We start from the raw sequence: 23,519 nt of genomic DNA, 5'->3' as shown, positions 1-23,519 counted from the left end.
CAGGGCCTGAGATGAGACATGGCTTCTCTTTGAAGTCAGCAGCAACAATCTCTGAAAATAATATTAATTAAACAAAGGCAAAACAAAAAGCAGGACCTACTCCTCTCTGCTCCCCCACTGGGAAGGTATGACAAAGCCTTTCCTGTGTTTGGGTTGGTGCTCAAAAAAGAGGAGGGAAGATTTCTAGCAGCCTATCTCATTGGTAATGGGCCCATTTCAATCCTGTGGTTAATTATATTAAATAATTATGGTATTTAGCTCACTTACCCTGTGCCTTTTCACACCCTGGGTGACTGTGGGATGGCAAGTACCAGACAGAGCAGTGAGGAGTCCATGCCCAGCCTCAGCTCTGTGTGCCAGCCCTGTCCCAGTGCTGGTGGGTTCAGAGGTGCCAGGCTCATGGGGGCTGCACAGAGCACCTGGAGCAGGGGGTGATGCAGGGGCAGCACCCAGAGCACTCTGGAAGCTCTGGTGCCCAGGGCCAGGAGCTGTTCCTTCTTGCTGTGTAATGAGACACTGCCACACCTGTGCAAATTTCCCCATAGCCTGGGGCTTGGGTGGAAACCTGTGGGATCATTAAATCAGGAGCTACTTGAAGATGGAAGGTATGAAATCCACACATGAAATGGTGGCCATGTCTAGGCCATCCCCTGAGCTCCTGACCAGTGGCCCTGAGGGACAGGCAGAGCTGGCTGGTGCAGAAAGCCCAGCTGAGCTTGTGCTCCATGGTGCGGAGTGTTTGGGGCTGGCCTGGCAAGGCCAGGATGTCCCCTGGCACGAGGAGGCAGCAGCAAGCTCAGCTGGGCTTCTGGGTGGGTCTGGGATGCAGAGCTGGTCCTGCTCTGTTTGGGCCATGGTTCATGCCCTTTCAGAAAGGTTCTGCTCAACTCCTCTGCATTTGTGCTTCCTTCTTCCCCTGGACTGGGATCCCAAGGAATTGGGAAGGAAGCTGGGAGGGAGAAAAAGGCTTTTGGTTTGAAATGCCTTGTGTGTTTGGGAGCTTCCTTAGTGCTTTGCTGCACACACCCCAGAAGGGAGCTCCAAGCAGCTCCCTGCTTATGTGGGTCCCCAGCGAATTCTGTCTTGCTCCCCCACCTTCCCTTCCCAGGCACTGATTCCTGGGAGCTGGGGCTGTGCTCTGGAGTCTAATAATGCAATATCTGTTCCTTTGGTAGTCAAGACTGCAGGGTAGCAAGCTGATCCCACACCTCATCTTCATTCTACAGCTCAGTGATGGATCTCACCTCTGGGCAAGGGGGTGGATCACAACATGGAAGCCACACTTTTCCCTTGGAGACTTGTGCAGAGCTGGAGCAGCTCCAAGCATAGCTCCCAGGCTTGCTGCCCGCTCCATGCCAGGCTGCAGTGCTACAGGGGCTGACAGGCATCCAGGTTTAACTGGAGGAGCTGCAGCACTTCTGGGGTGAGCAAAGAAGGTGCAGGCAAGTTGTTTTCCTCCTGTTCCACTGCACATTGCCTTCCACACCTGTGCAGTGTGAGGGGTGTTTCCCCTGCCTTTGCATGGCACCGGGCTGGTCTGTAAATCCCTGTGAGTCCTCTGCATGGGGACAAATGCAAATGCTCCATCAGCCATGGCCTCCCCAGGTGACATTCAGCATGTGCTTCCCTGTGCTCCGACTGCCTCCCTGCAGCCTCAGCTCAGAAGCACCACTCAGGCTTTAGCATCTGCTCTCTTGAGCTTTGCAGCCCTGAAATGCAAATTATCTTCATCACATGTTATGTGCTGCTGACTGTGGGATGTGCCCAAATATTGAGTAACTTCCCAAGCTGAGCCTAACTGCAGCCAATGGGATCTCGGGCTGTTTCTTTCCATTTGGGTCATGAAGAGAATTTGGATAGGTAATTAAAAGAGGTGCTGCCCTCCCCAAACAGCTGGTGGGAGAGGAAACTGCCAGGAGAGAGCTGGGTTGGAGGTTGGCTTGAAGAAAGATAAAGTGAAATTCTACTGGAGATGTCACACTGGGTACAAAGATACCTTAAGTATTTTGGAGAGGACCAAGACTGATGCTAGATGGTAGTAAATTGCTATCAGAGGGGACATTTGGGAACCAAAACTCCAACTCTAGAGCCTGATTTTGGGTTCCTCTTTCTTACACATGGGACCTGCCTCTCCCAACAGGATGGATTGCACACCTGCTGTATCCCCCTTCCCAAAGCAGCCCTGGGCAGCTCCCCTGAGATCCCTTTAAACCCAGCCCTGCTTGGCCCTTGTGTCCAGTTGAACAGCATGACCCAATCCTTGCCCATGGGGAAGCCTTGTTTGACTGTGGAGGTAATGAGCTGATGGGAACACAAGAGCTGATAGTTTCAAGTAACTGCAACTTAACCTCGCTGCATAAAGGGTCATTGTCCTGCCACAGAAATCCTCTGTCTGGGAGAGCACAGCTGCAGGGGAAATAAATGCTCTTCTTTTTTTCCTTTTTATTTCTCTTTTTGCTGTTTGTTTGTTTAAACCCAGGGCCCTTGGGTCAGTTTGCTCTGGTTGGCTGCACACAGTGCTGGTGGGATGTGGGTGCTGAGCTCTGCCCAGGGGCCTGGGGCTCCCTCAGTGACTGCGGGGCAAATTCCCTTTAATCCAGGGAATTAAACCCCAGGCAAAGCCATTGATGGCCATGCTTTAGCTGAGATCCAGGCCAAATCCTGTTTCCATTGAAGCTAAATGGGAGCTTTAGCTGCTGGTTTCAGAGGGATCAGGGCTAGGACCTGCTGCCAGGTGTTGAGCACATCTGCCCTACTGACCTCAGCAGGATGGGCTGCCCTGCCCAGGGATGGGTTCTGGCTTCCTGTGTGCTGCAATGATCTCAGAGTACTTAGGGTGACAGTGGGCACTCAAGCTGTGCTTTGCCTCCCCTCTACAGGTCCTGACACCAAAACAACCGTGACAGGTTGACAAGGTTCTGACAGCCTTGCTCCATTTGAGCCATCTCCAGCTGCTGATTCGTCATTTGCCTCCTCAAAACCATCTCCTGATATGGAAACAGCTCATCACTGCCTGTAACCAGCAGGAACACCAGGTCCTGCAGCATCTGTTTTGGACATCAAGGCAAGTGGGCCTGGGACAGCTTTATCTGGGGAAGAACACTACTGATGTTTACTACTGGTGTTGTACTAGAACTGCTGCTTGCCTGCTGCTGCCAGGAGAAGCACTCCCAGACAGGCTGACCTTCCAAGGTGCGTTATAAATGGAGAGAAAACCCAGGCAGTTTTGAATACATGTATATGAGTGGTTATTTTGGACAGAAACTGCTGGTGCTGGGTGCTGGGAGCTGCAGGAGCAACCTCCTCCATCAGTGCTGCATCTCCAGCTCAGGGCTGGAGAGAGCTGGCTCAGGGCTGTGTTGCCCAACACACAGAGCCATGTTGTTCTTCCAGCAGTTCGGTCTGTGTGAAGGTAAGAGGCAGAGGGGTTATTTTGTTTACTTAGTTTTATTTTTTAAAAGCTTCCTATATTTTTTAAATTCCTCACCCACACAAATCCGCGGGGTGAACAAACAAGGTCTTAGTCCAGCTGGTTTTGGGTGCACTTAGAAATCCCCACGGGGATTTTCATCTGGCAGGGCTGGGATCCTCTCTTCCCGGTCACAGCTAACATAAAAACATTTCTACTGATTCGTTGCACTTATTTATTTGTCCAAACACACAGCAGCCCAAGCCTGTGTTTGTGTGTGTACTCAAACGTCTTCCAAAAGCCACTCCTACCACCCCTGCAAAATAGTTGGAGGGTGACACAAGAGTGATAAACATCTGGCCATGGGAATGCTTTGGAGTGAATGGAGTTGTGAATGGGGACCAGTGGCACTGGAGTGGTGGTGATTTCACTCCACATGAGACCAGAATAAGCCAGGCTTGATGCCCCTGTGTCCCAAGGGACAGGCAGTGACTCTGAGCACCCAGCTCAGGAAAGTCCCTTGCTCAAGGAAGAGGCTTCAGTAGATGCTTCATCCAAACTTTTCTGCTGGCATGGATCGAGGCTGGATTTGTGATTTCATTGTTCACACTGAAATCTGTGCTTAGTGTTGACTCATAGAGGGAAGCAGAGGTTTGTGATCTGTGGCAGGAATCAGCTGTCTTGTTGGTCAAAGCTTCCAGCTTGATGATGGGGTATTTGTTGGAAGATGTAAGAAATTCTACTGCTTGGGACTGAAATAATGTCACTTAATTGCTAAGAGACTGGGAAAGCCTCAGAGATTGAGTCCATACCAACTGCTGGCTCACATGCTGGTGAAATCCTGCTGTTGTAAGTATATTCTTAGACAAATGTGATCTTTGTGCTCTGTAAAAGCAAACTTTTATTATTTTTTATTATTTTTCAAACATTGCCTCTACAAGCTACTCACGCTTCTCCAAGAAAATATCTTTGCCATTACTTCAAAGTAGGTGCTTTTTAGAAACTTTGGAAAAATGAACTTTGAAATGAAATCCAGAAACAATTAAATCATCCAGTTCTGAAATATTTTAACCATAAGTTATTTTCTCTGGTTTATGGGTGTCTTCCCCATTCTCTTCTGGAATGCTTTGGGTTTTGCTTAAAAACACTGCAGCAGTGGGAAATGGTTTTGACAGAAGATCCAGCCCTTTTTTTTGCATGTCCTCAGCACAGAGGCAACAACTATTAGAAGAAAACCCCAAATATTTTCTGCCTGAGGTGTTTCTCATCTGCCACTGTGGTGGGCACTGGGAAATGCAGGAATGCTCTGCCCAGCTGCTGGCAGTGCCCTGAACCTGCCACTTGCTCTTCTTTCCCAGGGCAGCACAAACTGACCCTCCAAGCTCAACAGAAGTTTCATGGTCCAGCTTTTAAGGCCCACACATGCCACAGCCCAGCTTGGAGGGGCTGGTGGGGGCCTCCATGCACCACCTGGTCCTGCACCTTGTGTCTCTCCTAGCCCTCATCCACAGGACGTGTGCAGCTCTCTTAGGAATTGCTGGAGTCCCAGCACCCCACCGCTTTTTGACCTGAGTCTCCAGCCCTTCTGTGCTTCCCTTCTTCTCTCTGCTGCCCATAATGAGAGGCAGATCTGGGAAAACAGGAGCAAGTAGGGGTGGGAATGTTGATGTGGCTGAGGCTGGCTAAGGAGGAGCTCAGTGATGAACCTGGACAGCAAGGACTAGGGTGGCTGTGGTCTCCCTGAAGACTTCCCCTTCTGCACCTGGGCTTGTACCAGGCTCAGATCCCAAGGAGCTCCAAGCCATGTATGGCTTGGCCTGCTCATCTCAAGCTGGAGGTGCCTGATGAAGCTCCTGTTACCTTCCACCATGGCCCAGAGCAAGGACCTGGCTCTGCTTGCATCTCCTTGGGCAGAGGTATTTCCACCTGCCAGCACAACATCGCTTTTCTCCTCCAGCGCAGATGCACAAGCAGGGAAGCTCTGTCAAATCACAGGGGCTTTGGCCCTTGAGAAATCTATTTCTCTTCCTTTTTTTGGTGACCTGAGCCTTATCCCAGCTGGTGAAGAGCTGGTTTATGATTCATGGCTGGAAAGAGAGGCTGAATCAGAGAGTTCTAGCAGCAACCAGGCTGAAGGTGGGGTTTGAGGATGGCACTGGCTGCAGGAGCTGTGTAGGCTCAAGCAGCCCCCAGGAGAGTCCCCAGCTGTTCCCAAGCCACCTGCACCTCTCCTAGAGACAGCCCTTGCTGGCATTGAGATTTCTCTGCATGGTGCCTTGGTCCTAGCAGGGCTTTTTTCTCCTGGGGAGGGTTGCATGGAAATAACCTGATGTGGGAATGTGCTCTTTGCACTGAGGAGTTAAAGTCTGCTCCCTCCTTCTAGGCTGACCGTGGAAAATGCTGCTCATGCCAGGGGCTGTGCAGGACAGAAAGGAGGGCTCCTAGGATACAGGGATACAAATAACACAGCTTGTTCCACGAGCAGCGGAAGCCAGCAAAGCCTGGTTTCCGATTGGCTTGTGTCGGTGCAGGGGCTCTCACACACCATCACCTCCTCATCAGCCCCCCACCCTCACAAAACTTACATTCCCACAACAACTGGGAGTCCCATGTGGCTGAAAGTGTCCAAAAAGCAGGAGAGTTGGAGAGTTGGGCTGCAGGGGTGGTGTGGCTGTGAGAGCCTTGTTTCTGTAGAAAATCAGGTTGTAAAAATGAGGATGCAGACAGACAAACTCTGGGCTAGTTTAATGATGTTTCCAATCATTTTCTACCTCAAACTGTGCATCTGCTTTGTGATGGTGATCATTTTGCCAGGGCCAAAGGCACTCAGAGGCAGAGGTTTTCTATGACAATGTAACATGGTGTGACACGGGGTACTGTGGGCCCACAGGGAGAAGTGTCATTCTGTTTGGCAGTCTGGCTTTTGGCCTAAAAACTGGACAAACTTGTGTCCCACTAGAGCCCAGACCTGGCATTTTTGCTTTGATTGCCTCTGCATCTCAGACCTTGGGATATCTGGTGGTCAGTGTGTGCTAAAAGCAGAGCCCTGCCCCTGGTCACTCTGCACCAGGTGTGAGTGACCCCTGAGCTGTATCTGACACTGGGAAGATGCAGCTGTCACATATCCAGCTTCTGGTGACCACTTAAAGAAAACAGCAGCTTAGCTTTCTACTATTTTTCTGCTGGGATCACATCACATTTGATTTCTAGGAGACAATACTAGATGGAGATGTTCAGCAGATGCATGCTGGAGCCTCACAGGAGCCAGACCTTCATCTGTTTGTCACAAGCCCCTTGTTAGGAGCAGCACCAGCTCATGTCACCCTTTGAGGGACAGAGGAGCAGTGGAGGTGAGGAAGAGGTTTCTAACTAAACTTGACAAAGATGTGCTTGATGCTTTCTGTCAGGATGTGGTGAAGGCTCCTTGGTGATGCACTAGTGGGGAGGAGGGAGAGTTACTGTGTCATTTTCACGAGGGTGGCGGTGGGGCCACTGGTGTCCCTTGACTCTGAGCCACCCACCCGTGGGGAGAGGCCCCACCAGAACTTGGTGTCCTGTGAGTGAGGGGGGCTGGGAGAGCCCTGCTCCTGTTCCCACTGCCCTGGGTAGGGAGCAGCGTGGTCCATACCCTGCCCCACCTCTGAGCCAGCCATGGGAGTCTGAGTGTGGTGTGCTCCTTGACAATTGTCTCTGGGTTTGAGGGGTGAGCATGCAAGCTGTGCCCAGCCAGGTGTGGGGGGCAGGAGGCTGCTTTGCCCTGCTGGGAGCACAGCCCGGGGTGGTGGCATGGGCAGGAGGTGACACAGCTGAGGTGACTCCTTCCTGCCAGCACTGCTGGGTGCTCATTAGCAGGGGGAGGAGAGGGTCTCGAGGTAAACAGAGCAAGGCTGGCAGATGACTGTGCCATCTCTGCACAACCTCGTCTAAGCCTATTTATATAAATCATGTGAAACCCAAATTAGAATTTTATCCATCTGCTGTGCTGCAAGTCGCTCTTCCACCAGCACAGCAAGCCAAGAAAATGCTCTTAACTCCCTAAGATCTGCCTCGAGTGTGAGCAAGTTCTGTGTGCAAGGCCCATGGCTGGTGTGGGGGTGCTGTGCTGCACATCCTGCAGGACAGGCTGGCACCAGGCCTCCAGCAGACTGCAGTGCCTTGACATCAAAGGCGAGCCAGACAGAGGTGGGGATGTTCAGAGAAGCCTCCAAGGCTCCTCACTGTGTGTGGGAGGACAAGGGCTCACCTCTGCCTCGTGTGTCACACAACCATGGCTGAAAGCGTGGAGCAAAACCACCTCTGCCTGACTCCTGTCCCAGTGCTGAGGCCAGACACTGGGGTGAACTTGCCGTGGTTTGGCACCATGAGGAAGGTCAGGAGATGCTCCCTGCTCTTTCCCATGTGTCCTCCTTGTGACAAAGCTGTACTTTCATCCTTTCCCTCAGGGAGGCTGTTGCCCCTTTGCTTTGCACAGGACAGCTCCTTGGAGGAGTCACACCCAGGTAACCCCAGTGTGGCCACAGCTCTGTGCCTGCCTTCATGTGTGGTCACTGAACCTGCCACTCCTGTGGGAGCATCCCAGGGCCACTCCTGTGGGAGCACACACTTTGGGAGCACCCCAGGGCCACTCATTTCTAGGAAACACTTCTGCCTCCTCACACTGGAGTCCCTGTTGGAGATGATGACTCACCAAGGGATCTTTTAACCTTCTTACCCACTACAGTTATGATCTGCCTTTCTGGGCATTTAGTGCTTTTCCTGTCATTAAAAAGAAAACCTTTTTTAAAATTAATATTTTTATTATTATTTTCCCCTCACCAAACTGAAGATTTCAGTGAACAGTTTGGGGGTAAACAAGCAGAGATGACACTGTGGAGGAACAGTTGGTCAAGTTTGTGAGAGATGGAGCCAGATCTAAATATGGCACAGCCTCGCTGGTATGGAGCAGAAGGAAGGAGGCATATGTGTCTGAGCAGTTGGATTGCTGCACGCTCTGTTAGATTTCCTTAACATCAAGTGCGTATCTTCCTCTTTTCTTTCCTTTTTAGTATAAAAAAAGGAGTAGAAGCTCACCAAAAATGTCTTTGTGTGGAAATGGGGAAGGGCTAAGAGGAGGTGATGGGCCCTCTCCATCCCCACTGGCTCAGTTTTCAGGTGCAGGCAGATGTGTCTGCGTGAGAGGCTCCTCTAAGGACCAATCCAACAGGCCACCCCCAAAATTTGGCCTGGCAAAGGCCTTCTCCCAGGTGGAATGACCTGTGTGGGCCATGTACGCCACAGAATCCAAGACCTGCAGGAGGGAGGAGATCACTGGTGTTCATCTGGAGATGCTGCCCACTCTCAGCTGGGCCTCTGCCCACCAGGGGCACCACGGGCCAGGGCTGTGCCCTCAGCCTGGGCGTCTCCTTCAAAGTCCCAGGCCACTGTGTTAGCAACAGAAAACCCAATTCCCTCTGGCAGTTAGCTCCTCCTGGGAAGAGCATCTTCACACCCCTCTGGCTGCATCAGCTTCTGAGCCCCTTTGTCTGCTGACAAAAAGCCTGCAGAGAAATCAATGTCCTTAGAGTGTGCTCACTGCTGGAAAGAGCTGCACAGGGATTTCACTCTGCCTCTGTGGCTGCTGTGGAGACAGCCAGAGGTCAGGTTATGCCAGAGAGACAGCAGGCTGCTGAATGCACACTGCCACTCCTCATGTGGCTCCTGCCTGTCCTGGTGGGAGGGTGGGTGTCCTCACAACCCCTGGGCTGGGGGACTGAGGCTTTCTTGTCCGTGGGATGCTCTTGCTGCATTTTCCCACAGCCAGGGAAAGGCAGGAGCTGGAGAGGAGAAGCCAAAGGTGAGACTGTTGCAAGCAGCTTTAGTCAGAGCTGTGCAGATCATGACCTGCACTAAAAAGTTTTTTTTGCCAGCAAATTACATGTTTTTATTTTTGTTTAATTGCCTCTGTTTCCCTATTTGCATTTTAGATGGGAGACCCCAAAATCCTCAGCACAAGAGAAAGAGCTACAGAGGGAGAATGGAGCAAGGCAGGTCCCAGGGCCCTGGTTGTGCTGCCTGGTGTGTCCCAGCAGTGTCAGCTGCCTTGGAGCAGCACCTCAGCTACTTCTGCTCTCTGAAGACTTGTGTGAAAGTGACCAAGACACAAGGGGCCAGGACTGCTCCTGGAAGAGGAAAAGCCTATTGGTGTTGCCTGAATGAAGGGGCTGAGTGTCTGCATTCACATCCTGGGAAAGCAGTTGAGATTGATCCTGGTTTGGTCACCCACTGATGAGCTAATTTTAACACCAACCATGTGAGTATAAAAAGGATTAACCCTAAATTTTAGAGCTTTGATGACATAAAAAAACATGGTCAAAGCGTTTGTGTAAGGAGATGTTTCAAATGCCCTTTTGTGCATGCAGAGGTTCATCTTATTTGAAGAGGTAGAAACAGGAATACAGAAACAATCTTCTGCAATGTAACACTGCTGCTTGTTTCACAATTTTGTTGAATTCATTTTTATGAACAGGCTCTTAATTCAAGTCTCTTTTTTTCCCTGCTCCCCCTGTGCAATGCAATCCCATTTGTGTCTAGGTTACTGGCAACCAGTATATCAAGCTCTAGCCAAGCATGTATTAAAATAAAGCTGCAATCTGCTGAAAAACAGGTTTTAAGATGGAAACAAATAATTAGAAACACACCAATTAGTGTCTGTCTGACAACAGGTTGAGCTCTGCACGGATTTAAACAAAGCTGTAATGGCAGGATGTGAGCGATTCAAACTGGAGGCAATGGCTGAGTGTTGATTTTAATGGGTCAACTGGAAAAGATGTGGGGAAGGAGCAAACCTGGTTGGCTTTGGCTGGGGCTGAGCACCCAGAACTGTGAGATAAAAGAGAAACACTTGGGGGCCTTGTAAGGATACAGGCCTGGGGTGGAGCAGGAGCTTTGGCTGATGTTGGAGTGCAGCTGCTGGGTCCTGCCCCTCTGCAGGTGCCTGCATGGTGTGTGTTTGCTGGGCACTGCTGGCACACCAGCCAAAGGTGTGGAGGCATTTTCTGTGGTTTTGTACCTTTGCTGTGGGTATTTTTGTGCCTGCAGACTCTGACAATGCCCCGTGGCCAGGCAATGGACAGCAGGGCCTCTGGGGAGCTTTCCAGCAGCTGCTGAGAGCATTCAGTGAAATACTCTTTTTCTCTCATTGACAGGAGCATCTCACCGCTGGAATTGCTGTGTGCCCGCTTGTGTGAGCGAGCAAATCACTCCAGCAGCAGCGTGGATCGTTCTTCTGCACCCATTGTTATGGAAATCGCCTTAGAGACTGTTGCTCCAGCAAACATTTTTAGAAGCACGGGTGAGTTGCGCAACAGGAAAAGCGCTCGGAGGTGAGGAAAGCCCCTCTGGAGCTCTCAGCACTGCCCCTTCCCCCAGCAGCTCTCCTGGTGGGGATGGGGTCTGGGGTGGGGATGGGATTTGGGCTGTTCCTTTGCCTGGTGAGGCAGGGGGAGAATGCTTGTGGAGGAGAAGCCCCTCGTGCGTCAGTTTCCAAGGAAACCCTCGGTGCTGCGTGGCTCAGCCTTCCTTGCACGCCTGGGCAGTGCCTCACACATCCCAGGCTTGTGCCTGAATCACACATCCACACTGTGATCTGCCAGTGGCGTTTTATGGGTGCAAATTTTAGGCAAATTGTGGGGTTTTCCTACCCCTAGATGCCACTTCATCTCAGAGAGCCTCGTGGTTGGCTTTGGTGTGCAGCACAAGTGAAACCAGCCCTATCTCTGTTTCGAGTGCACATTCCTCACCGTTGAGTCTGGAAGGAGAAGCCCTGTAATGCTCCCACACCTCCCAGCTTCTCCAGAGCAAGCCTGGGAGCCTGCTGGTTACAGGGAGGCTTGGCCAGCAGGTGCTTCCAGGTGTGCTGCCACCAGCCTGGCTGCAGTGCCTGAGCCAGGGCAGGCCACCCCTCTGCCCGCTGCCTGGTGACAAGCACGAGGGGTAGAGGAGAGCCAGTCACTGCCCCAAAAGCTTCCAAACCCCCACAGGTTAGGGCTGCCCACCCACAGGGCAGTTCCACTGCTCATCCCCCATTTGTGCTCAAACACCTAGCCCTGAATTTTAATTAAAAGAAATCATCTCTTCTTTTCTCGATTAACTATAAACAATTATTTCTCTTGAGTTTGCTTCTCATGCTCCTCATCACTGCCTGCAGTGGAGCAGGACCAGCTCTCCAGCCTGTGCCCAGGAGCCTCCTGCAGCCTCAGCTGATGGAAGGGGAAAAGCACAGATCCAGTGACCTTTGTTTGCCTCACTGCTGCTCACAGTCCCTGCCTGACATTTGAGGAGTGCTGTGAGTGCTGGAGGGGCTGTGGGGATGGGGTATTGGGCAAAGCACGTGAACCTCATCCTTGCTGGTAGAATACAGGCTGAGCTGTGACCCTTCCTTTCCCTCTCTGAAGTCACAGTTGACTTTCACGGTGGTGTCACCAGGAACCAGGAACAGGACACTTCCTCCAGCTCCCTGCTGGCCAGACAGAGGCACTGACCACAGTTTGTCTGTTCCCAGTCTGTTTTACTGCCCACAGCAGTGGGGCTGGAGCAGGGTGGGATGTCTGGCTCTGTGGGATGTTGTGTTGCTCGCTGCCAGTGCCATGGGATAGGACAAGAGGGAGCTGAGAGGCTGGATCTGGGAGGGGACTTTGTCATCCCAGGAGAGATGCTGGGGATCCTGAGGTGATGGCAAGGTGCCACTGAACAGCCAGGCTGTTAAACACTGACCTGTCAGGTCCCCAGCTCCAGCCTGGCTGCTCCCTGGCATCCCCCAGCACTGCCTGGGGTGGGGAATGACAGCTCCATCCCATCCCATCCCATCCCATCCCATCCCATCCCATCCCATCCCATCCCATCCCATCCCATCCCATCCCATCCCATCCCATCCCATCCCATCCCATCCCATCCCATCCCATCCCATCCCATCCCATCCCATCCCATCCCATCCCATCCCATCCCATCCCATCCCATCCCAGCCTCCTTTGGCTTTTGCAAGCTGGCTGGTGTTAATTTCTCCAGAGGACCACAGTGCTGGGTGCTGCAGATGTGCTTGAAGACACCAAACACCCTGACCCTTGTGCTGGTACATTGTCCAGCTTTGCAGCCAGTGCAGCTGAAAGGGCATTTTTCTCCCTGAACCTGGCAAACTCTTTATCCCAAGGATCCTTGGTGGTGTTAACCCCCAAACCTCAACCCTCAACAGCCAGAAGTGTGAGATTAGCATAAGCTCCCATCTTTCTTTCGATAAAGAAAATTTGGGGGGAGGGTGAGAAAGGATAATTCTTTGGATTTTGCATTCTGAGACACTTGTGCTTATTTTACCTCCCTTGGTACTTTATCTGCTGCACTTGTGCAGGCTGGAAGCTCCCTTTTATTTTGTTTTGTTTGCTTTTAATGTGAAAACTGAGCTTTTTAGGGCAAGTAGCTGAAGCTTGGCCACAGGAACTGAGCCCTGGGCCGTGCCTGACTATGAAAGTCAGATGCCTTTGCTGGACATCTGGCTGCCTTAGTGCCAGATAGCAGGGAAGAGCACTTTAATATTTATCCTGAGCTAAAAAAACAAGGAGAATGGAGAAAAATATACAAAGTAGGCCATGAAAACAGGGTTTGTGAACATCTGAGATCCGCTCCTAATTAATAGCAGTTCCCATCCCAGAAATCATACCATTCAGCAAAAGTTAATCATCTTTGCTCATACATACAATACCCTTCAAGAGAGAATGAGTCACCCTCATTGAAATGTCTGATGTTATGAAATCCAGTGTGACTGATGTAACAGACCCAGCTAAGCTCTCCAGATTGGCCGGCAGCACCGTGGTGAAGCTGCTGTGTGTGAGCTGACTTCATTGAGTTCTGCTCGTTTGCACCCAGGATGGATTTTCCCTTTAGTTTCTGCAACAGACTCACAGCAAAGGGCCCAGGAAGGCTGTGGGAGGGCAGGTGAGGGTGGCAGGAGGCCCCCATGGTCCTCACTTCCCAGCATCAGGAAACTGCTTGTCCCCACCTCTGGGAGCCCACAAAACTACAGCAGCCCTGATCTGAAAACATTTGGGCACCCACGTAATTCACAGCTCTTCGGGGTGTCTGGGACCAGCACTTCAATCACACCACTCCACATCTTTAACCATTTGCTGGCCTGGGTCTTTATTCCTCCCTGCTTGGTTGAGAGAGAAATGTAGGTTGAATTCAGCATTAAGATTCTGCCTTGATATCAGCTGTTCCCTTTTAAATGAAATATTATTACCTGCAAACATTTCCTTTTAGCACTGGGAGCCGTTTGCTTGGTGTACTTTGTTTAAATGTCACCATATGAATTACTGAAAGTAATTTAAATATTTAAAGACATATACTGCAAGTCTAATTTTATTTTGAAATCCCGAGCCAGGCTCACAGCTGATGCAGCAGATAACAGCTCAGCCTGGCACCCCTGGTTCCCGGCACAGTTCTTTAAATTAATGATTTGCATTTCCAACACCTTTCACCCAACAAGTCTGGGCTCTGAGATTTTTTTTCCAGCCAGATTTTCTTCTCTCTTTGAGGCATTGCAGCCCCTCTAGGATGGGTGTGAGTGCCTTGGCAGCTTCTCTCCCATCCACCCGTCCACCTTGAGTGTCCTTCTGGGGCATCTGCTCCATAGGGTAAAGCCTAAGAGCAGTAAGATCAGAAATGCCAGGGCCCCAGCAGAAGAGACAGCAGTGCTCTTGTATTTCGTGCTTTCCAGCTAGAGAAGATCCCCCTCCTGACACAACCTTTTCATCTCTTGTTATCTTTATGAACAGCTTAAAAAAACCCTACCATTTCTGGCACACTGGCCCTGCTGCTGAAGAGCTGTTCCTCTTCCACCTCCTTCACCTACTGGGATTAAAAGCTACAGGTAATGCTGGGGAGTAAATGAAAGGCTTTCCACAAGGAAATAAGCTAAAACAGTAAACAAAAGGCTGATTCTTAGAAGCAAAACAACTGAAGGTGTCACCAGGAAAACATGGTGACGAATCTCTCTGGTCCTCGGAAGTTGCCTTACATATGTTGGAAATTACCTTGTGACTCAGCCAGCTCAGTGTGTCTGGTGCCACTGTGCTGAAAGCTTTTAGCTGACCTCAATACCCAAGGTTTTCAAGGAAATAATATTTCCCTTGAGAAATGTCACCACCAGAGCCAAGCCTCTCCTGAGAAAAGCCTGGCTTAGGTGGGTGATTTCTCCTGCTCTGGGAGCAGCCTCCCTGAGGAGCTGAGCTCCCACTGCTGTGTCCCTGTGGGCACGCCCAGAGCTCTGCTCTCACTCCTCTGGCAGAGGGCTCTCCAAAGCAAGGTCCAAGTGAAAGCCTTTTAATCATCCTGCAGCCATCTCCTGGGAGTGTTCTCTTCCCTGCTGCCCTTCTCCCTCCAGAGTCTGCCTTCTTACGCAGAGCCAGTGACTCACTCCCTGGGATGTCTTTGCTGAATTTGCCTGGTCACCTCCTTCCCTGAGTGCTGCTTCTTGCTTGTCACATGGTGAGTGAAGGAGCACAGGCACAGTGTGTGCTGGGATGGCACCAGCTGCTGGCAGGATCCCCCTTTCTCGTGCCCTGGGTGTCCCTAGGCTGTTGTGGGGCAGAAGGGAAGGGATGTGTGTCTCCAATTCCATCCTTTTCTCCAAGATCCACCACCTGAGCTATGGAATGCTGTGAGCCCTCCCTGCTCCCCTGGCTTTGCACGTTGCAGGGTGCCATTCACAAGGACCTCAGTGTGCAAAGAGGAGCTTTGTGAAGTCCAGCAAAGGGAGTGGGAGCTCCTGCCCCCAAGGAGGAATGACCCCACTCACCTGTACAATGACCCAGTACAAACTGGGGACCAGCTGGCTGGAAAACAGCTGTGCAGGTAGAGACCTGGGAGGTCCTGGTGGATAATGAGCTGACCATGAGCCAGTGGTGCCTTCTCACAATCAGCAACATCCTGAGCTGGATTAATCAGCAACATCATGAGCTGGATTAAGAAGAGCATTGCCAGCAGGCCAAGGGGGAAGGAGGAAGGAGGTTTTGATTCATCCTTTTTGATGAGGCACTGCTGCCAGAAACTGGATTGGCACATTGTGAGTGCTTCAGGTACTTCTTGCCAACTCTGAGGTCCAGCAGAGTCCTGCATGAAGGAACTTAAACCCCAGTTCAAGGCTTGGAAAGCAGGACACAGACAGAGGGAAGGAACCTGCCCAGCATCACACAATTAAGCCAGTGGTGGATTGGGAAGTGACTTGACTCTTCCCCAAGACCTGGTTCAGTTCCCTCTATGCTGGGTCCTGTTCTTGTAGGTCATATATGTGTATTCAGAAGTTGTGAATGTACCCAAGAGCCTCAGGCTGGCCAAAGGGGTGCTTTGTGTTCAAAATAAAGTCCTGTTTCCTGGAAACTAAACTTTTTTGGGGAAAAAAGAGCATGGCTCAGCTGAACATTGCTAACGCTGTGAGGAAAATAGAAGTTGTTTTTTGATGCTCTGAAAGAGGAACCAGCCCCTTGCTCCTGAAATGCTGCATGGAAATGGATTCTTGGGTGTTGTTTAGTTTTAAGTGCAGTGAGGGGTTGCAAAACCAGAGAATTTGACACAAGGCAAAAACCTTTGTAACCAGAGCATCTTCACAGATGTCCAGCAGAAGTTCTCCAGGGGAGAGCACAGGTGTGAGAGCTCAAAGCAGGGCATGAGCCTGGGCTGCCTGTCCATTCATAGCCACAAAATACACTCCAACCAGAACAACTGCATGAATGAAAAGTAGCATTGTAGGAAACCTGCTCTGGCTGGGAGACGTGCACAGCTCATTGGAGTAAAAGGATATGAAGAATGATTGACTTTAACACCACCCATGGTGAGAAGCAGCAGCACAGTGCAACTTGCTGCCCCAGTGTCTGTGTTGGCTGAGGGTTTAACTGGTGCATGTTGGGGTTTCACTGATAGCCAGGGCTGTGGGGCACTGCCACGGGCTGGGGCTGCCTCTGGGCTCTGGGGTAAATCCCAAAGCCACTGGGCCTGCCCTGGCTCCACCACAGCAGAGCTGAGCTGGGCTGCCCCTCTCTTGCAGCACTGGGAGAAGCCCTGGCAGGGTTTGCATTTCAGAGGAGCACCCAGGTGCCTCCCAGAACCAGGCTGAGGAGCAGTGACACCCAGATCTGTGTGGGGAGAAGCCTGTCCTGGTAGCTGATGGCCCTGCTGGAAATCAGACCCAGCAGCACAGTGAAGAGGGAAAATGCAAAGGCTGGAGAGCCAAAGTATGGTGAAGTCTTTATGTCTCCTCTCAGCTTCTCCCAGCAGAGGGACAGGCCATGCAGAACCTTCCCTGGGAGGCTCTGCACTGCCTGCACCCAGTCCAGATCTTCACCATCTGTCCCCTTCCCCTGCCACAGGTCAGCATCCCAGCAGCAGCTCGGGGAGATGAGTGAGGGTCACCAAACTCAGCCCTGGGCATGCACTGGGAAGCTGGGCTGGGCACACGGAGTGGGTGCAGCCTGCTCAGTGACAGCCCTTCCTGGTGGGTGGTGAAGCTGCTCTCACAATGGTTTCCCATGAAAAGCCTGCACCAGGAAGTTCCCCACTTATGCTCCTTGGAAAAAAAAATCTTCCTCTGCAGGAAATTGCTTCTTGAAAACAGCCTGGCTGTCTGGAGGAGCTGCTGAGGAACTGACGTGTGCAAGGCCGGGCGAGGTGCTGGATCTGCAGAGCCAGGGAGGGATGGAGCTCCAGCAGAGCCAAGGGCCAGGGCTCACACAGCACCAACAGGTCCTGCACCCCGTGCCTTGGGCCATTTCTGTCTTGCTTCACTCTTTCCTGAGGAGGAAGGGTTTTTCTGGCATGCAAAAGGAGGGATAAATGGGAAATGGAGGTCTGTATTCAACTCCAGGCTGTGCAGGCTGTGTCCAGCACATGCCTGAGCCAGGGTAGATGTTATTGGCTTCTTAAGTCCCATGAATATCCTGTCCTATTCCATCATTGCAGTGACAGACTCTGGAGAGTCTCATGCTAAAGGGAGCATTGGAACTTTCCCCTCCTCTGGTCCTCTGCAGGGGAGGATTTTCTAAGGAGCAGCTTCCAGACCTCCTCATTTAAAACTCGCTGCTAAAAGGACAAATAATCTTAAATATTCTCCAGTTCTTCCTCTGGAAGGAGCCTGGAGCCCAGGAAGTGAAGCAGGGAAGAAGGGGAATGGTGTTGCTTAAGGATGTTTTCTCAGTTTAATTAGATTGGAGCTGCCCTCTCTTGCTGTGGGAGCCTCTGGGCTCTCAGCTCCTGCTTAAATATGAACCCCTTTCTCTCCTGGGTTTCACAGAAAACACACCCATTTCCATAAAAATTCAGGGCTTTCCTCAAACCCTGAACATGGAGCCAGACTTTTCCTGGGGTGGCCAGTGAGGGCAACAGGACCAAATTGAAGCACAGGACATATCAGTTCTCTTTTTCACTGTGAGGATGATGAAATACTGCACCAACCTGGCCAGAGAAGGTGTGGAGCCTCCATCCTTGGAGCTATTGGGATACCCAATAGTAGGGGCAATATTTGCCCTAAGAGAAGCTGCTGTGAGACAGGAGCTGGACTGGACACTCCTCAGAGGGACCTCCAGCCTCAGCCCCTCTGGGCTGCTGTGCCCCTGTGAGATGGTAATGACCCCACTGCACAGGAGGGGATGGTTTGCTTCTTCTGCAGGAACCTGCCAGAGAACAATTCTGTTGTCTTTGGAGCAGAGTTCATTGACACATTGACATGAAAGTCTCCAGCTGTGCAGCAAAAGGGCAGCTCAGAGAGCCAAATGTTATGTCCATTTAATAGAAGAAAAACGGATTATCCAGGACCTCCAATGCCAGTTCCACGTGCTTGTGGCTGCCTTGTGTTTCAGGAGATGCTCCACAAAGGTTTCTCCTTGTGGTGCTTCTCCCCCAGCCTCCATCCATCTGCCTTGCCATGTGGAAGATGCTTCCAGGGCTCAGCATCCCTGTGGGATGGAGCCCAGCATGGGAGATTTGCCCCGAGACAGGGCTGTGTCAGGAAGGGTGAATCTGTTCCCATGGCTGAGCTGGATGCCTGCAGTGCCAGAGCTGATGCTCCACGGGGATTGTTTGCTGCAGACAGGAGACTTGGACCCTCCTGCTGAGTGTTTGTGGGTGAAAGGCTTCGCCAGGCCAAAGTCATCTGACATTTTTCTCGGGGGCGGGTGAAGTTAATGAGTCCAGATTAGGCAGTGCGGAGGCAGGGGAGCTGGATTTCTGCTGAATATATATGAAGACAAATGTAAATTCTAAACTTTCTAGGGAGTATTTTTACCCTGGCTCAGTGCTAACACTGATAAAAATAGTCACAAATTAGTGCAAGAGTAGAAAGTAAAATTGGGGATTTTTTTTCTCTGTTAAAACCATGCATCTGCTACCATAACTACCAGGAGTTAACCTCTTCCATGCATTAATGAAACATGGGGTAAACCATCAACAAGTGCCCTCTCCTGACAAAATAACTCCTACTACATTAAGTAATTAGGAAGGGAAGCTGAAATTAAATAAAAAGTCTTTTTTAAAAATTTATTTTTAAAGATAGAAAAAAGTGATTCAGTCCTAGAAATTCAGCACTGCAAGAGGATGTTAACATCACACCAGCCCACCTGCCTGGTTCCTTAGCACCCAAACTCTTGCAAAGGTGATGGGAGGTATCAGCCCCATCCTACAGATGGGAAGTACACAAAACTGTGGATTCACTCAACGTCACAGAGCAAACCAGAAGCTGCCTGGGGGCCCAGGTTACCTGAGCAAATTCCCAGCTGAAATCCTGCTCACAAAACACGGCTTTGAGCTGCCAGTCCAGCATTGAGCTGCCAGGAAGGCGCTTCCTGTCTTGGTACTGATGGATATTTGATCACAGGCACCTGAGCCAGGTGAAGAATCCTTCTGGAAGAGTTTAATAGTTTTATGGGCTGGTATCTGGGCCACCAATCATACCTAATACCTCTTCTTAGATGTAGCAAACAGCTGATGAGTGGTGAGAAGGTAAATCCTATGAAGGTTTAGCTGCTATAGCCCAGGTTTGTTGGGGGAGAGGCTGGAAGGAAAATCCTTTGGGGGTGAAGTGTTGTCGAGAAAGTGCAGGTTACAAAAGAAAAGCTTTCCAGAGGTTCATTTTTAAGAAGAAAATAGATATTAACTTCTGGCCAGCTTCTAATTTACTTTACTTTGTAAATCCTTAGGAGCCCCTGCCTCACCTAAACTGTAGGTGGTACCATGCATCCTCTAGGAGTGTGACACCTTCTGCCCTTTACTCACATCTTGCTTGGGAGCGATGCCTCTGCAGGGCTGCCAGGGCCTGGAGTGGGTTTTGGGCAGACATCTGCTAATGATGCACTTACTTTGTGTTCTGCCATGACTCATGGTCTTTGTTTCTAAAACATCAAAACAGCCTGTGGGCTCTGCAGTCAGAGAATCTGGGAAAAGAGAGGTGGTGGTGATGGAAATGAGGAACCTGAGCTGACATCTGCGCCAGCATCATGGGAGGTGGGGACAGGTGAAGACAAAAGCACTCTGAAGCCAAGCCAGCAGGATGGGGCTGTGGGCAAGGGGGAGTTGCCTGTTCACTGCACTGGGCATTCAGCAGAAGGACTGTTGGAGGATAGAGCCTTTCCACAGCAGAAAAACAGCCAGAAAGATGCACACAACCTGTATTAGAAACCCAGGTCAGGTCTGGTCTTGTGGTGTGGGGATGATGGCAATCCCTGGGCTCCCCAGGCCAGTGGTCACCAAACCTGCTGGAGTTCAAGAAGGGTTTGGACAATGCTCTCAGGCACGTGGTGGCACTCTTGGGATGGTCTTGGTCTAAATGCTGGGCTCAATGATCATTGTAGGTCCTCCCAGCTCAGGATATCCTATGATTTCATGAATCCACATGTAGAGTGGTCATCACTTTGTGCAGTCCTTGTCACAAGCACTTGGGGCTTTTGGGACCTGAGCTGAGAAGGGCCAAAGCAAAATAATGTCACTTAACAGAAGGGTGACATCCTTACCTGCCCAGCCAGGAGCTGAGGGACATTGGAAAAGCTTCCCCTGGCTCCTGGCTGCTGCGGGCTGGCAGGGCAGGGGCCATTTCTGGACAAGTGGTGTTGTTCTGCCTGTCAGCAAAGCCTTGTGCGTGGGGAGACAAACGCCACCAGCACCCCTGAGCCCTGCCAGCCGCGCTGGGCTGAAGGAGGTGCTGGCACACCGTGTCCTGGCCCCAGCCTGCAAGCCACGTCTCAGGAAACCTTGCGGGGTGGAGATGCCCCGTCCATGGGAGGGCATTTCGGGGGGTGCCCGCAGCTCTCTGCAGAGCAGGGATTTATTTCCCTGTGACGGGAGAAGCCCGCGGGTGTCGGTCCCGGATGGCGGTGCCTGGGCTGCCTTGGCGCACTGTGAGCGGCTGACTCCAGAGGGCAGCACGGCCACGGCTGGCACCGCACCCGGCACCAGCACCGCGACCCTGCCCTGCCGGCCCGCAGCAGCCAGACACCAGGGAAAGCTCCTCCGGTGTCCCTCGGGTCCTGGCTGGGCAGGCAGAGAGTGTCACCCTTCTGTTAAATGACATTATTTTGCTTTGGCCCTTCTCAGAGTGAATTCTGCGCTTGTCTCCGCAGGTGACGCGTCTGGAGCCTGTCCCGAAACTGATGCGGTTGCTGCTGCGACCGCAGAATGGAGGTGAAACATTTCTCTTCTGGTTTCACAGGACCACACGCTGGCGGCTACACCTGCCTCCCTCGCACCACCAGAAAGGATCCCTGTAAGATTTCTGGGCTGTTTTCAGCACAACAGGGACTTTAGACCCAGATTTTAGTTCTCTGCACGAGCTGCTGCTGCTCCCCTTGTGAATTGAAGGTGCCTCGATAAACATTCTGAAAGGTCAGCTATTTTCACTGTGCCTGTGGCTTGCATAAGAACCTCGACATCCTCTGCTGCGAAGAGCAGTGTTAGGAACTTCCTACTGCCACACTGAATCACAATGGCTTCCCACAGCAACCAGTGGTAAAAATAAACCGGGCAAGGGGAAGTGGACAGCTTCTGCTGTTCCGCTTTCTCGGGCACACTTGAGTCACAAAAAAAGCGATGTACAACAAGACATTTATTTTGCTGATGCCAATGAAATCCATGAATGGTTCAGAGCACGGTCCCGCTGAAATCACAGAGTGTTTTGCAATGAGATGCTCGCTGTGCTCAAAGTTAAGCGTGTGCTCAAATGCTGTCTTAAGTTGGTATTTTCATTAGGATCCAGCCTTAGGAATTAGACTGAAAGGAGGCAGGGACCCCTGCACATCCAAGAGCTGCTTTTGTACTAAAGGCACAGGAATACAGCCCTCTTGGTGTATTTCATGTGTTAAGGGTCTATAAAAGACCACTGAGGAGACAATGGCTCTGAAATAGTTTCAGCAGTAGATCTCAGCTTTGAGAAAAACAGATTTTGACCAGAAGAAATGTGTCTTCAGATACAAATCAATGTGAAGTTCTGCCTAGGGACAATGCCATTTGAACAGCACAGTTCTCAACAACATTACAACTAAGACTCTGTGTGTGCACGTGTTTGTTTGCGTGTGGGGGAGTGTTTTAAGAGCAATATTTTTCCTGTTACACAAGGTACAGCCCAGTTCTGGCTGAAATTCAGCCAGCTGGGGAAAAAAAACTTGAGGAGACCTAGTCAGGTTACTGAGCCTGGGAATCTTCTGGTGAAGCAGACCTGCCTCTTCCCTTCAAACAGTGTGTGCTGACAAAGTTTATATTAAGAGGCTAAAGAGATGAAAAGTTAGGGAGAATTGAAATGGCTTATCTGCCCCAGACTGGGAAAAAGGAATGGTTCCAACTCATGCTTACAGGAATTTGGAGAGCAGGGGCTTGTAGGATAACCCAGGAGAGAAGAGAGCACAGCAGAGCTCCAATCAGACCTCTGTCTGAAAGCTGGGTCAGCCCTGGGGACAGGTCAGGTTACCTGGGGATGGTTGAGTTGGATCCTGAAATCAGTCGAGGATGGAGATTGCACAACCTCTCTGAGCAATCCACCAGTGTTTGACTGCCTGCATGGTGAAAATAGACTGCAGGAGAAGTGGCTCATACAGAACCATATTTTTAATGTCATCCTGCTCATTAAAAAGAGAAAGATCAAATCTATTTTGTAACAGGAACAGTTTGTGTGAGGCACGGAAAACTTCTGGTACCAGAGGTCTGATTCACATGAGAAGGAATGTAAAAGATGGAAGGAAACCAAAGGGTGCCTCCAGTTACATTCCTGTCTTCAAATGTTAGTGTTGCAGCACAAAAGGTTTGTATTTATAGTAGTGGATACCAACAGGGAAGATACTCTAAAAATAAACAAGGATGCACGGATAAAAACATCTATGTTGTAGCTCATTCTGAGAACGAAAGGCAATGCGGAGGCTTAATGAGTCTGAGTGGATTTTATTTTGGAACTGTGAGTTCCTGTCAAAGACCAAACAGGGCTTGGCACGACCCACTCGGAACCCACGCGGGCCTGCGCACCCTCCGGCCCGCGGGCTGGGTCACTTCACTGCCTGACCTTTGTATTAAGCCCACGCTCGGGTGAAGGGTCCGGGCTCAGCCCGGGCGGGCCGTGCCGTGCCGTGCCTGGTGCCGTGCAGTGCAGTGCAGTTAGGTGCCGTGCCCGGTTCCCGGTGCCGTGCCCGGTTCCCGGTGCCGTGCAGTGCAGTTAGGTGCCGTGCCCGGTCCCCGGTGCCATGCCCGGTTCCCGGTGCCGTGCCCGCGCCCTGCGGCTCCCGCGGCCCTTCCCGCGCTCTGCCCCCGCCGCGGCCCCGCCCCTGCCCATATTGGGCCGCCCCGCTGCCCCCGCCGCGCCTCATTGGCTGTGGGTGCGCGGGGGGCGGGGCCGGGCGGGGGCGGGCCCGGCGTGTGCGCGGCGCGGCGCCGGGCGGGGCTGAGGCGCGGCCCCGCCGCCGCCCCGCCTCCCGAGGCATGACTCGCCGAGCCGCCGGCCGAGCGCCGCTTTAATTGAGGCCGCCGGCATGGGGCGCAGCGCCTAGGGCAGGACGGGGGCCGCCGCGCTCCGGGCCGCACACACCGCGCACCCGCGGCCGTGCTGAGCGGAGCCGCGTCCGGC

At 51.6% G+C, this 23,519-nt stretch overlaps 1 long non-coding RNA gene across 5 annotated transcripts; it reads left to right on the top strand.

Annotated features, from left to right (window-relative positions):
• Positions 1–2,520: 2,520 nt before the first annotated feature.
• On the top strand, positions 2,521–22,730 carry LOC134422478 (uncharacterized). 5 transcript variants are annotated; one of them, XR_010028815.1, is made up of 6 exons: positions 2,521–3,192; positions 9,373–9,698; positions 10,594–10,739; positions 11,562–11,732; positions 14,212–14,306; positions 21,037–22,730. It is a non-coding gene; the product is annotated as an uncharacterized LOC134422478 (long non-coding RNA). The 5 variants fall into 5 exon arrangements; XR_010028814.1 differs by having other exon boundaries at positions 14,212–16,265; XR_010028817.1 differs by lacking the exons at positions 2,521–3,192; positions 21,037–22,730 and adding exons at positions 6,715–6,759; positions 8,235–8,422 and having other exon boundaries at positions 14,212–16,480.
• Positions 22,731–23,519: the final 789 nt, after the last annotated feature.

This window comes from Melospiza melodia, chromosome 10, assembly GCF_035770615.1.
Source record: "Melospiza melodia melodia isolate bMelMel2 chromosome 10, bMelMel2.pri, whole genome shotgun sequence".
Taxonomy (NCBI): Eukaryota; Metazoa; Chordata; class Aves; order Passeriformes; family Passerellidae; genus Melospiza; species Melospiza melodia.
This window is presented reverse-complemented; position numbering and strand designations above follow the sequence as displayed.